We start from the raw sequence: 14,630 nt of genomic DNA, 5'->3' as shown, positions 1-14,630 counted from the left end.
ATAAACCTGCAGGAAACTGTAACTAAAAGGAATTGTTGATATGTTTGGGGAGATAGCACGTATGTGAAGCCCTGTGATATCTCTCCATCCATGCAAAAACTTGTGAAGATACCCTATGAAAATTCACAGCGACATCCCCAAAAATTAGAGCATTTCTAGCTCTCCAAAGTTCCCAAAAAATGAAGAGTGAGACTACCTTAAATTTTCCTTTTCTATAGCCCACCAACTAAAACAAGTTATGAGTGATGAAAAAGGCCGAAATGTCGGGAGTCAAAAATAGGCCAGAACACACTCCTAAACTGTCAAAGAAAAAGGGCACCTTAAGAATAGATGAAATACACTTTCAAGGGATCCTTTGCATAAAGGGCACCAGCCCAGACCAATATAACCACGTTTAATTAAATTGTCCCACGTCAAGATATGATTGTGCCAGACAAGCCAACAGAAAGTGATGATTTTAAGAGGGACATCCTAGTGCTAGATAGAAGTAAACCAACAACGCCCAGGACGAGGATCGAGTTGACTAGTGATGCGATAGTATATATCAGAAACGACCACAGATCCCTCCCTCAGGAGTCCACCCCAAATCAACACATCCCCACGAGACCTCATCACCAAACCAACCAGTTTCAACTGTTGAATGAAGTTGTTCCATGAGTCTGTATCAGCGCCAACGAGACCAAGCTCCCTAGCCTCTTTCCAAATAGGATAAGGAGTAGGTTCTAAACAATACCTACATACTTGATCTAGGAAAAAATAGCCTTTGGTGTGTAGTGCATTAATAACCTGAATAGGCAACTGCACTGAAATATCGACCCCTTGAATCTTGTCAATACCGAGTAGGATTTTGTTCCCATCACCAAAAGACCAATGGAGATTGTCGACGAGCCATCCATTGGCCTTTTTGTAACTGTGCCAAATGAGGGATCCTTTTTTCCTACCAAGATCACCCCGCTTGAACCATTACACAATGGTTTTGTTTTTGAGATATTTATCCTTTATAATGCCTTGCCAAATCCCACCACCAAATAAGGCTCTCCATAGGCTCTTAATCGGGAACGCCTGCCCAAAGATCTTGAGGTCCAAAATTCCCCATCCGCTCAAGTCCTTCCTTCTCGTGATGACATCAAAACGCTCCAAGTGAAATTTGTGGCTCCTCTCCCCCCGACCCCGTGTTGGATGGTGTTGCATTGATGTCAACCCATGGAGTGGACTGGGTTTGACTTTGACTAAAAACACTAGTCATTGATGTCAAATGGTTAATAAAATCTTCCTAGTAATTGTCAGATTACATCAATATGGAAACTATATTGTTGGATGGTTGAAAACCCATGTCCTAGGGTTTGGGTTCCCTGGACTGAGGATGTACCCCGACTTTGTCGTGGGGTTTTGGTATTTCAAATCATTGATTTTGGTTCAGAGATTTATGTCATTATATTCTCCTCGAAAATATGTTTTTGTTGATATTTGGTGTGCCCCGAAAGGCCTCTTGGTTTGAGAAATATTCACAATTGAAGTTGGTGACCCCAGTTTCTGGGCTAAAACCCCAAGGGGTAGTGACATGACACCTACTCCTACAACTGTTTGTTATGCAAGCAGATAAAAAAAGAGATAGATCAATGACTTCAAAATTATCTTCTTCGAGGGGAAACCTCCTTTACATCACATAAATGAACAATTATTGAATGTACAAATGACAAGACCTCCTTTCTATACATAGGAGTCTAAGGGGTCACAATATAATCAGAGCCTATATAACAGTAATAATGTAAGGGCACAACAATAAGAATAGTGGGCTTCTATGGGCACAATAATAAAAATATGGGACTACATGGGCACAACAATAATAATACGAGGCTACACTAACAATAACAATAAGGGGCTACACTAGTAGTATAGGGACCTAACATGCTCCTCTCCTTCAAAAAAGTGTTGTCCTCAACGCTTGAGTAGTTCTGGATGTTTCTATATAAAATTCTCATCCTCCCATGTGGAATCTTGAATGGGTAAGTTCTTCCACTTGATGAGATACTCTAAAATTGATCGATTTCGTAGGTGTCAGGTTCTTGTTTCCGTGACTGCTTCAGGTTCCAATATTATTTTTCCTTCCTGGTCAAGTTTTGCCAATATTGTTTGAACTGAGAGCTTGTCACTTATAACTTTTTTTAAGCATGAAACATGGAAAACTGGGTGCACTCAGGAAGATGTAGGAAGCTCCAATTTGCGTGCCATAGTACCAATATTTTGCAACACCTTGTAAGGACCATAGTACTTTGGTGATAATTTATTATCCTTGTTAGCTTGCTTGAGGGACATTTGGTTGTATGGTTGTAACCATAAAAATACCTAGTCGCCTACATCAAAACTTCTTTCGCTGCGGTGCTGATCTTCCTGTTGCTTCATTTGATTATGCGCTAAAGTGAGGTTATCCTTTAAGAGTTGGAGAACTTGTTGATGCTCAATGTGATCTTCCACTATTTGAACCTTAGAATTTTCCAATGTTCCACCAAGGTTTCGGGACGAGGAGGCGAGGGAGCGAGGATACACGGGAGCGACCTATGCAAAATCTCCCCACCAATTTTTAGGAAACATGGGGGGACGCCAGGGTCTTAAAAACTTATAAATATAAAATATAATTTATAAATCGATGAATCATATCACTGAAACAAATTTAAAACAAAAACTTAAAAGCTGCAAAGCATGATCATTGATATGAATATCATTATCATATAAATTTAAAATTCTAATTTATAATCATACATCATACATTATGATTAATTTATTAAACCATATTGATGTTCCACTTCCTACTATGAACATTGAATACTGAATATTGACATAAAATTATAAAAGTCAAGTCTGATACATCAAGAGTCAAAATTTTATAGAACTATAAAAGTCAAGTCTGATACATCAAGAGTAAAAAATTTATAGTGTCAGAATAACATAAGAACATCAACATATCAAAAGATAAACAAGCATAATTTTGCTCAAGCCTCAAGCTAATGCCCTGCTAGTCTCTACATCCCGCTGCTGCATGAATAAATCATGATCAACCATATCACCATCTGAATCTGAATCACTAGCATTCTCAGACATGATAAGTGGCACACCAACCAACTCCACTTGTCTCTCATCAAGTCTCTCCTCCATATCTACCTATGCATCAACATCCCATCGTGTTGCTGGTCCCTTCAAATACTTAGGTGTCTTCCTATGCTCAAGGCGTAGGGCATTGTGCACAACAACTAACTTCTCCGCTCTTTTAGAGGTAAGATTGTTTCTCTTGATAGAGTGGATGAAGCTACATGTGGACCAATTCCTCTGCTATAGAGGAACTAGCAATTTGAGACAACAAACGCATAGCTAGTTCTTTGAGCTCTGGAGCACCATCCCCATGCATCCTCCACCAACCAATAGGGTCATCTTGGGCTAGATCTATGTGATCTGTGCGAGCACCATGTGTGTTGAAGGGGCCACTGAGAGATGCAAACTGAACAAACTGTCTTCAAAATCTTGCCCCCTCCTCATTGTACATCTTTGCAATTGCATCTAGGAAGCCATTCTTTACCTCAGGATTATCAATAGGAGGCACCCTCCCAGGTCTCTCAACATACCATTATGGGTTTAATGCATATGTTGTCATGTACGAAGGTGTGTTTCATGCGATCCCACCTATGCTGAATGATGGGTCGAATCTGGGATGTATAGAACTTTAATGAGGGCTCCCTCTACTGAATGGCTACCTTCACACGACTCAACATGCTATTAAAGGTCTCATAGATTTCTCCAAGACTAGGAGCATTTGAATCAGTGTAACAAATGACGTCCACAATAGGGCCCAGGAATGACACCAAATAAGAACAATCTGCCCACCAATCATTGTCCAACACCTGAAGCCTGACCTTCTTCCTTGTGTCTGTCTTTGATTTTAACCACCTTCTCCACTCTGAACTCACAACCAAGGATTGTAGAGGTGCTTGTACCTCTAGCATCCTCTCTAATACGAGAAAATAGCTAGCATATTTAGTATCAATGGGCTTGAGGAATTCCTTCCTCTTGTGATCCATGTACATAGCCGAGGAGGTGTGGTGGTTGCAAATAAACATCTACACATCTCTTGCAATTGTCACCAAGTCTGATATCCACTAAATCTTGCCAATGACCTTCAATGCATTATTGAGTGCATGCACACAACAAGGAGTCCAAAATTATGTTAATACCTGTTTTGAATCAATAACCCAGCTGATCTACAAACTGCTGTTGCATCTGCCACAACCTGCACCACACTATCAGACCCACCATCCTCTATAGCTTCTTGAAGAAGCTCAAATTGGAAAGATGCATCCTTGCGCTTTCCAGAACAGTCAACCACTGTAGGAAATAATGGAACTTCTGAAGATGTCACTATGATGTTGATTAGTGGGCATTTTTCGGATGTTAGTCCATCCATCCATAACAATAGAGCAACCAAACCTCAACCATGTTTGTTTCATTCTCTCTTTTTGCACGTTAATTTTGGACACTTGCCTATCTAAAATTGTTGTTCGTAGCTTATGTTTTTTGGGTGGTACATATGAAGGCGCTATTCTTGCAATTGCTTGGACCATTTCCTTGTAATAAGGAGAACGAAAAACATGGAAGGGAATTCCATTGGCAAAAAGAAATTTGCCAATTACCTCTTCTGTGTCATCTCAATCTAGAACGTTGTACATCCCAGACACTGTACCACCCATTGCAGAAGAACAAGGTGCACCAATAGAAACCTTTGTCTTTTTTGATGAAGCACTGGATGGAGGAATATTTGTGGATGGATCAACACGTCTGCTAGAAAACAATCCTTTTCCAGTGGCTGCCCTTTCTAGCCTCCAAAGTTGCTCTGTTTGAGTTGAATTTAGGTTCTTTGAGGGACACATATTGACTCCTTTACCTGTAATAGCCAAAATGTGTTGCTTCACCCTAGTATAGCTGCCAACAAAGTGATGCCTACAAATATTGCAGACCCAATCACGTGAGCCAACACCAACTTTTGGATTCTTTTTGGGCAGTCTGGTTGCATAGATTAGAAGTGGTTTTAGAGGATTAAATGTTCCCTTTGCAAATTTTTCCAGCTCTCTTGGTGGGCCTCTAGAATCTACACCATGCTTATTCTGGTTTCTTGCCCCCCTGTGACTGCTTTCAATTTCTTCTTGTGCATCTTGTGGCTCAGTACCATTGTAGTTGCTGTCACTATTCCCACTATTCCCAGAGTAAGTTTGACTCTGACTCATAGTTGTAAGTTGAATGACAAATGTAAGTTGCAGGCTGTAGTGAAAATAAAAGAATTTAAAAACATTACACAGGTTGACTAATACTACAAACACACACATTGAACATTGTTTTTTTTTTTTTAATTTACAAGAAAAAATTTAAAATTAATACATAGTCAACACAATAAAATAAAATTAAAATTTACAAAAAAAAAATGAAAAAACATAGTCAAGTTTCAACTTAAAAAAAAACACAGTCAAGTTAAAAAAAAAAAAAAAAAAAAAAAAAAAACGCAGCCTACAAGCACATAGTAAACACAGAACTGAGAAAAATTTAAAAAAATTACAATTTACAAAAAAAATGGAAAAAAAACAACACTGGGAAAAAAAAGCAGGGTACATAGTAACTTACAAGTTACAACTTGACTGTTGATGGGGGCTGTGGTGGTGTAGTACTTGAGTGAGCTCGTGGTGGCGTTGGAGTCTGAAACGGTCAGGTAGCACGATGGTGTTGGAGTCTGAAGCGGTCAGGGGTAGTAGCGACGATGTGTGTAACAATGACCATGTGTGTGCAGCAGCAACCAATGGCCACGTCCACGTCTGTGATGGCCGTCCAACAGTGGAGTTCAGTGTTCAATGTGTGTCGATGGCATCCAGCAGCACGTTGGTGTTGTCGGTGTCCAACAATAGGAATGGAGTGAGGGCATCAGGCAGCAAAAAAAAATCGAATGGAGTGACTTAAACCCTTGCCAAGTTGTTCATATATATATATATATATATAGATTTTAAATATGATTAAAAAAATTGAATTTGGGCAAAGGGAACAACCCCCCACGACCCCCTTTTTCGGAAACGACCCCTCAACGGGAGGAAACGACCCCCTGGAAAGTCCCTTTGTGTACCCTGTTTTTTCGGAGCGTGGTGAAATGACCCCCTCTCGTACCCAAGTCCCCAGAGCACAGGGGAGCTAGGAAACTCAACCCCCAAGGGGGGTGGGGACGCGCCCCCGTGGAACACTGGAATTTTCTCTTAAAGATGATGTGATGGATGGTGAATGATACCCATAAAGTGCCATAAATGAGATCATTTTTGTTGCAGTATGGAAGGAAGTATTATACCACCATTCAACCATAGGTAATTGTTAGAAAATGTAACTATGTTTGGTCTTCATTAATGTACTTGAATCATTATGTAATGTACTTGTCAAAAGAATAAATAAAATAATTTTTATTATTGTAACAATGACTTATTAAAGCATGGGTTTTATGCTTGGGTCATCATTATATTAGTCAAAGTCCCCATTGTGGACTCCTATGATTAATATTGAGTTTATAGAGTTATTGTACATTCAAAGAGACCCTTCTTGGGTTTTTGAATCATGTCAAAAGGTTTTGTATTGAGTCAAATATGAATTATCTACGCTCCACATCATGTTGGCCTAAGAGAGATCAAGCTGGCATAAGGACCCTAATTTGACTAACAAGAAGCCTATATATACAAGGAGGCCGAAGTCATTTGGAGCATAAACTCTCAAGCGAGTTCGATATCTCAAGAAGAGTTGGAGAAGTGCAAAGTCTGTTGCCGAAAGGTCGAAAGAAGTGCGAGTTTGAGGAAGTCTATAAAGAGGAAGAAAATTGAACTTTTGGTGCCTCTCTCTCTCTCTGTTTCGTTGTCTGGATTGGGAGATCGAACTCTCCTAAGATTTCACTGTTTCCAGAAGTTTCCTGTTGTCAGAAGTTATTGCCTAGTCGAAGTTGCTGGAAGGGGTCGAAGATTTGGGAGGTTGACTTGGTGTGGAGGGAAAGTCTGGTCTTGGTCTAGGGTGAAGAGTCTCAAAGAGTACTATTGAAAGGAAAAATTATTTTGACTGGGTTTTCCCCTCGAGGGGGGTTTTGCCCTGGCATAGTGTCTATATCTTGTGTCCATTGTTTTGTGATCTTCATACACAAATAATATGGTAATTTCTTGATGAAAGATAAGATAATAAAGAAGTAAAAGAAGCCAACACACTCACAAGTAATTATCAAGAAAGGACAATCAAACCCTAATATAATTAGTTTGATTTTCCAACATGGTGTCAGAGCTAAGATTAGGAAGAGTCGAAGATCACTTTATTGGCATGGATTCTCCCTTTATGGGGAACTACATGTTGATTTTGGGTAGCATCAGATGTGTTCTAGCTCCGAAATTTTCTGAGGGGCTAGAACACATGAGATCTCCAAGACCCAGAATCGTTTGGTGAAATTCCACTTGGATTGTATCTTGTTAAAATAATTAATATTTTTAAATGGGGTTCCGAAGTCTAAACTTAGGAAAATTAAAATATTAATGGGTATTTGTTGTAGAGGTAAATCCTCTTGCGGACAGAGACGATCCTTACTAGCCCAGACCGGGTCTAGCAACAATCACACAATGCTATCACGCAAGTCCCTAATTGCAAATACAAAGTAGATGGTGAGAACCTACTTGGATTCCTTTGCTTTGTCCGGTCACGATCCCCACGATCTCCGTGATTGGACACCTGCACATGCAAAGAACAACACGAAAACATGCATAAAATCTAGTAGATGCAATTATATATCAGTCAGAAAAGATATAACTCAACATCAAACATAAGACAATGAGAGTGGAACCATAATGATAGTCATCTATTATTAATTAGTAACAAAGAAGAATACGACCATTGTTCTGACGTCAAATCCTCCTTTGGCCGGGTAGTCAGCTACACAAGTCTTGCAAAGCTTGTTGGGATGAGGAACAAGCCTCTCTCTCTTTGGGTGACAAGAATCTCCTTACTTAGATATGGCCTTATGGGTGCAAAGAAGGCTCTCGCAGCTTCAAACTCTCTATCACTATGCTGGGACCAGAACTATTGTAACTCCAACTAGCTTGCTCAAGGCATAAAGGCAAGCTTTTATAGATAGAGAGGAAAGAGATAGGATCAACCACATTATTCATGGGATTGGCTTTATCACTTGGAAACTTCCATGAAAGGTGGCAAACCACTTTCCCTTCTATGGAGATTGGAAGCCAAACCATCCTAGCTCAACATAGATTCAGTTGGTGAATGGGTTGAAGAGAACCTTCGGGAGTTTGTTGGTTGAAAACTTTACTCAATTCGGTTGGCGCGAGTGTGACTCTGAGACAGAGCGCCAATAGCACGCCCTTTTTAGAGGATTTCCCTCATTGGCGCGGGCCGTGAACTGGGGACCCGCGCTAATGCAAAAAGAGCTGTTTTCATGGAGATTTTGCAGGAGATGTCTTTAGGGCAAATGAAGCTCATACTTAGAGGAATATGATGCAAGTGGTTTCAGGTCATGTCACTTCTCACAAGTCCCGGAATGAGTCCTCCAGTGTACAGGCAAGGGGTAACAGGGACGGTGAAAAATGGTGACAAATTGCTGTGTAACAGTATTAATGAAAATATGGGTGAAAAGCTTCTAAGAGATGAGGATCAAGTCTAATTTAATCTTAGCTGTTGATTAGAGATTAGATCACGACCGTTGATGTCTCAACATGAAAAGTATAAATGAAGACTTGAGAGTCATTTGGAGACACATCGGGAAAATACTCAGTAACCCGAGGGAAATCGATTATCAAGAAGTAAGAGTTTGATTTCAGAGGGAGAGTTGCAGGGTGAAAGAAGAGGAGGGCATCAACATCAGTTAGAGATTGAGGAGGAGGTGATATAGTGTATCAGAGAGACAACGCAGAGGGATAGCTCTGAGAGACAATGCAATTAGGGACGTAGTCCTCACGCAGAGATGATGCAGAGGTGATGCAGTGAAGGATGGAGGGTCTCTGGGGTGTCAGAATTTCTCCAAAGGAAGGAGGAAAATTATCTCAGGTGTTTTCACAGAGGTTTCTCTATGTTCTGAAAAATCATTCCTTGTAAAGAGATTGTTGCTAAAGAATAATAAATATAAACCCTTATCTGCTGCACCGGTTTTCCCGCATTGGGTTTTTCCGGGGATTATTGTCCAAAAACAACTGTGTTGATGTGATTGATTCTTGTGCTTGTATTTAATTGTTCTTTTCTCTATGCTATTATGTGACGTTGCAGTAGAATTTACTTTGATGTAAACTGAAGGGTTATGTAAATAACTTATTGTGGAAAATATGTAGGAGAAATAAATTAGTTAATACTGTAGAATTTCTTGTTTGAAATTTTCACATGGTATCAGAGCTGAGATCGGGCAACAAGATTAGAGAATCTGCAATGAGTCGGGAGCATGATGATGGCGCAACAACTCAAAAGGACTCACGCAGTTCTCCCAGGAAAGAGAAAAGCACAAAGAATATGGATCATGACTATTCTACGTTAGCTTCCAGACTGGAAGAAGAAGTCGCTTGCTTGACAAGTTTTGCTTCCTTGGAGGTTTGGCATATTGATAGTGGAGATTTTGTGCACATGACAGGAATAAGAGAATGTTTCTCGAGCTATCAAGAAGAAATGAACTTCCAAATCACCATGGGAAATAAGTCAAAATGTACCCCAGTGGGAAGAGGTACTATAGTTTTCCAAACAGAAGTAGGGGATCGACTTTGAGCTACCAGTGTGCTGCATGTGCCTGGATTGGGGATGAACTTACTCTTTGTATCTCATTTACAAAATAAGGGCTATGATATTTTCTTCATTGGGAAGAAAGTATATGTCAAACATCCGAGTTGCATGAAGAAGGCCCAAATTGGAGTCAAAAGTAATAGACTGTGTAAGTTACAGCTAAAATCTCAAATGGCAATGATACACAACAACGGGGAAAAAGATTTGAATGAACTATGTGTTGAAGTTTCAAGGTTTACTTAGATTAGAAACCCTTCATGCACTTTTTCTGATTTATTCCTACCTACTTGTTATTTTTCTTTAACAAGTTATTTACAAAGTAAATATTGAAAATAAACACTAGTGCATGCTCAACATATTACAAATCAACAACTAAAAGAAATAAGAACAAACACACCACATGACACCATTATTTTTGAACCAATGTCCCTGGAAAAACCCAATGCGGGAAAACCGGTACAACTATCTGAGGGTTTTCTTATTAAGCAATATCAGAGTACAATCTGGGTGTCGAAATTGGCCTAGCCAATAAGAATTTCCTTAGCAGCTATACCTCACAGTTTGAGAGAAATCTCCAGGTTGAAACCCCAGAAAACCCTTCCGGCAGTTCCTCAACACAAAACTGCTTTGCAACCCCAGCGTCTGCTCAATCTGGACTGCGTCAGCCATTGCTAGCCCAGTGCTGGCCCTGCGTCAGCCCCAGGAGGCCCTGCGTTAGCTCTGGGAGCCTCTGTGTCAGCTATGCTGGCCCCTCTGGTGCTCTGCGCAGTGCTTGGTTGCCTCTGCATGGCCCTACGTGAGCCTTTGCTGGCTCTGCGTCACTCTCCTTGGCTACTGCGCTGTTCTCCCGGCACAATCTTTGCCTTCTTTGTTTCTCTGTACTCAATGCCCCTCAGCTGCTCTCCTGATCACTGATTCTATCTCTCTTAGCAAACCCCGCTCTAGACAATACAATGACTGATCAATCTAGTGTTCTCTCCAAATGACCCTCAAGCCTCTTCTTATACTTTCCCTGTTGACATCTCAATGGCCGAGATTAAGTCCCTAATCAACGACTAAGATTAGATCTGGCTTGATCCATGTTTTTTGGACCACTCTAACACAGATTCATATTAATACACATTAATATTTTATTTTCCCTAAATTTAGACTTAGGGACTCCATTAAAAATATTAATTATTTTAATATCTCCCGATCTATTTAGAATCTTCCCAAACCCTTTCTGGGTATTAAGATCTCATGTGCCCCAACCTCTCCACCAAATTTCGTGGCTAGAGCACATCTGATGCTACCCCAAATCAACACTCCCTCTTAGCGAGGACTGTGCTCTAGCAATACTCCTCACTGAGTATTACTCTGATCATCTGGCATCAGTACTTGTGCTGATGATAGGCCTTTCTGCCCAACATCCTCTGCACTACTGCCTCCTGTACTGCTGCCTATGGTTCTACCACTGCCACTGCTGCATCTGTACGACAACTCCCTCTGCATCCGTGCTGTTGTTGGTCCTTTCTCCTAAAACTGCATCCGCACTACACCTCTCATCAAGCTACATCGTGCTGCCCACTGCTGCACTGCAACTCAGTTACTGAGAAGTAAGTAACTGATCTCCCAACTGACCTCCTTGTTGGGCTAGAGACACCCACTAACGCTGAAGCTCCCTCAACCGCTGACAAGTGCTCCCTCTTTGACCTTTGCGCTGCTGTAACAACTCCTTGCATCTCGCACTGTTGCACACCTCTCTGTGTTGTCCTGCACTGGTGCAACAATCTTGTGCCTCTCGCACTATTGAAACCTGCTGGCTCTGCAATATTTCGAGACTCTTGCACTGTAGCTCTCTCTGCCGCTCCATCCGCATCCATCTCTACCCACTCAGCCAGTCCTGCTACTCCTCATTGGGGCTCCCGTAGCAAGGTCTAATCCAAGAGGCTGGGTACCTCAAGGATCCTGCCCCTCATCGCCTGTAGTCCTCCTGACTATAGCTCGATGTCTCCCCACTTCCACTCAAGTGGTGCGTGTGCACTCATGGCATAGTCATCCTCTGTCAAAACTTCCTTCTCTGCCTAGGCTGGTGCTGCCTTAGTCTCGGAAGACTCTCCCTTACTCTTCTTCCTTGGGTAATGGGTCGCATAATGACCCATCTCCCCACAGTGGAAGCACTTGATCTTGGAGAGATCTTTCTTCTTCTGCTTCTCCTTCTTTCCCTGAGATGCTAGGGCCACATCCTCCTCCTCCTGCTGAACCTTGATCCCTTTGCTGCTGCTACCTGTCTTTGACTATCATCTGATCTCATCCTGGCGAAGAGTTGCCCACATCTCGTCCCAAGGTAGGAGAGTTCCTCTGCCCAGGATACTCTGGGCAAACACTTCCCAATCTTCTGAGACATCATTCAGGGTTGTCCTCACCATAAGCCCCTGATCCGGTGTCGCTCCTATAGCAGTCAACTGGTCTCAGATCTCATTCAGTCCTCTGAGGAAGATGTCAATTGATTGAATCCCCTTCATCTAATATGACCTCATCTGGTTCTCATGCAACATTCTTCTTTGCACAGAAGTACGTTGGTACAGGTTCTTGAGAGCCTCCCACATCTCAACTGCCATTTCCTTCTCGGCTATATGTGGTACCACATGATCCTTGACCCTGCCAAGGATAATGCACTTGGCCCTCGCCATCGCCTCTCCATACTTGTTGTTATCATTTGGGTCGACTGGGATAGCTATCGTCTTCAAGGTGAAGTTCTTGACACAATTCTTGTCAAGCGCTGATAAGATTTTGGCCTTCCAGACTGCGAAGTTCGATGCTCCATCCAGTCTATCCTGGTCCCTTATCCCGTGTAGTGCCATGACGCTCCTCTACTTCCCTCCTGGAAGTTCTCTGTTCGACTCCTCTGAGTCTCTACTTCCCGTCTAGAATTTCTCTTCTAGACTCCCTCTGAGAACTAATTTCCCTCCTGGAAATCCTTCTACCACTTGTCGAGATGCCCCCTACTCTAATCGTCTTGTGCAATTGTGCTGCTGATCCAGGTTCCTTGGCTAGAAACCCTTGGTAAAAACTCCTCTGGCCTTTCTCTGTCAGGTATTGTTCTGCCTACAGTACCTCACCAGCTCCACTCTGCAATATTGTTGTAGCCTTCTAAACTCCAGCAACTGCGTCTCTGTGAACTATGTCATCCCCTCTTTGCCTCATGCTGGCTCTGCGTCACCCCTGGGATGCCCTGCGTCAGCCCTCTGGCCCTCTGCGTTAGCAACACTGGCCTCTCTGAGGCTCTGCGCAGCTCCCGACTTCTTTTGCGTGGCTCTCGCTGGCTCTGCGTCACACTTCTTGGCCTCTATGCTGCTAGAAACAACTTCTGTCACCTCGGAACAACTGTTTTCTGCTGCTATTTCTCCACTCAACTAATGTCTCTTAGTCCTTTTGTGATCTGCAATCACCCTCTGATATCATGTTGAAGTTTCTAAATTTAATTAGATTAGAAACCCTTCATGCACTTTTTTTGATCTATTCCTACCTACTTGTTATTTTTCTTTAACAAGTTAGTTACAAAGTAAATACTGAAAATAAACACCAGTGTGTGCTCAACATATTACATATCAACAAATAAAAGGAACAAGAACAAACACACCACATGACACCATTATTTTTGGACCAATGTCCCCGGAAAAACCCAATGCGGGAAAATCGATGCAACTATCTGAGGGTTTTATTATTAAGCAATATCAGAGTAAAATCTGGGCGCCGAAACTAGCCTACCCAACAAAGAATTTCCTTTGCAGCTATACCTCACAGTTTGAGAGAAATCTCCTCGTTGAAGCCCCAGAAAACCCTTCCGGCAGTTCCTCAGCACAAAACTTCTCTACAACCCCAGTGTATTCCCAATCTAGACTGCGTCAGCCACTCTTAGCCCAGTGCTAGCCTTGCGTCAGCGTTCCTTGGCCTGCGTCAGCCCTAGGAGGCCCTACGTCAGCTTTGGGAGCCTCTGTGTCAGCCACGTTGGCCCCTCTGGTGCTTTGCGCAGCACTTGGTTGCCTCTACATGGCCCTGTGTGAGCCCTTGCTGGCTCTGCGCCACTCTCCTTGGCTGCGACGCTACTCTCCCGACACAATCTCTGGCTTCTTTGTTTCTCTGTACTCAATGCCCCTCAGCTGCTCTCCCGATCACTGATTCTATCTCTCTTAGCAAACCTCGCTCTAGAGAATAGAATGACTGATCAATTTGGTGTTCTCTCCAAGTGACCCTCAAGCCTCTTCTTATACTTTTTCTGTTGCCATCTCAACGACTGAGATTAAGTCCCTAATTAACGGCTAAGATTAGATCTGGATGATCCATGTCTTTTGGACCACTCTAACACAGATTCATATCAATACACATTAATATTTTATTTTCCCTAAGTTTAGACTTAGGGACTCCATTAAAAATATTAATTATTTTAATATCTCCTGATTTGTTTAGAATCTGCCCAAACCCTTTCTGGGTATTGGAGATCTCATGTGCCCCAACCCCTACACCAAATTTAGTGTCTAGAGCACATATGATTCTACCCCAAATCAACACTATGGCACAGGAGGATGGGGTACTTACACCATTGGGCTCTAAGAATTCTCAAAAGGACCGTCACATGAGTTCTAGAATTAAGTACCAAACAATACAATGTATGCAGAGGGTGCACACTAGGAAAGTATGCGAAAGTGACTTATTCTAGAAGTATCAGTAGGGCTAAGAGTGTTCTAGGATTGATACACTTAGATATATGCAGACCCATGTCCGCAAAAGCTCTTAGTGGTGCCGAATACTTCGTCACTTTCATTGATGACCATTCT

The sequence above is a fragment of the Pinus tabuliformis genome, chromosome 5_1 (assembly GCF_031772625.1).
Source record: "Pinus tabuliformis cultivar Carrire ecotype Pingquan chromosome 5_1, CPIR1, whole genome shotgun sequence".
NCBI classification, from domain to species: domain Eukaryota; kingdom Viridiplantae; phylum Streptophyta; class Pinopsida; order Pinales; family Pinaceae; genus Pinus; species Pinus tabuliformis.
The sequence above is the reverse complement of the archived record's forward strand: the minus strand, read 5'-3'. Positions refer to the sequence as shown.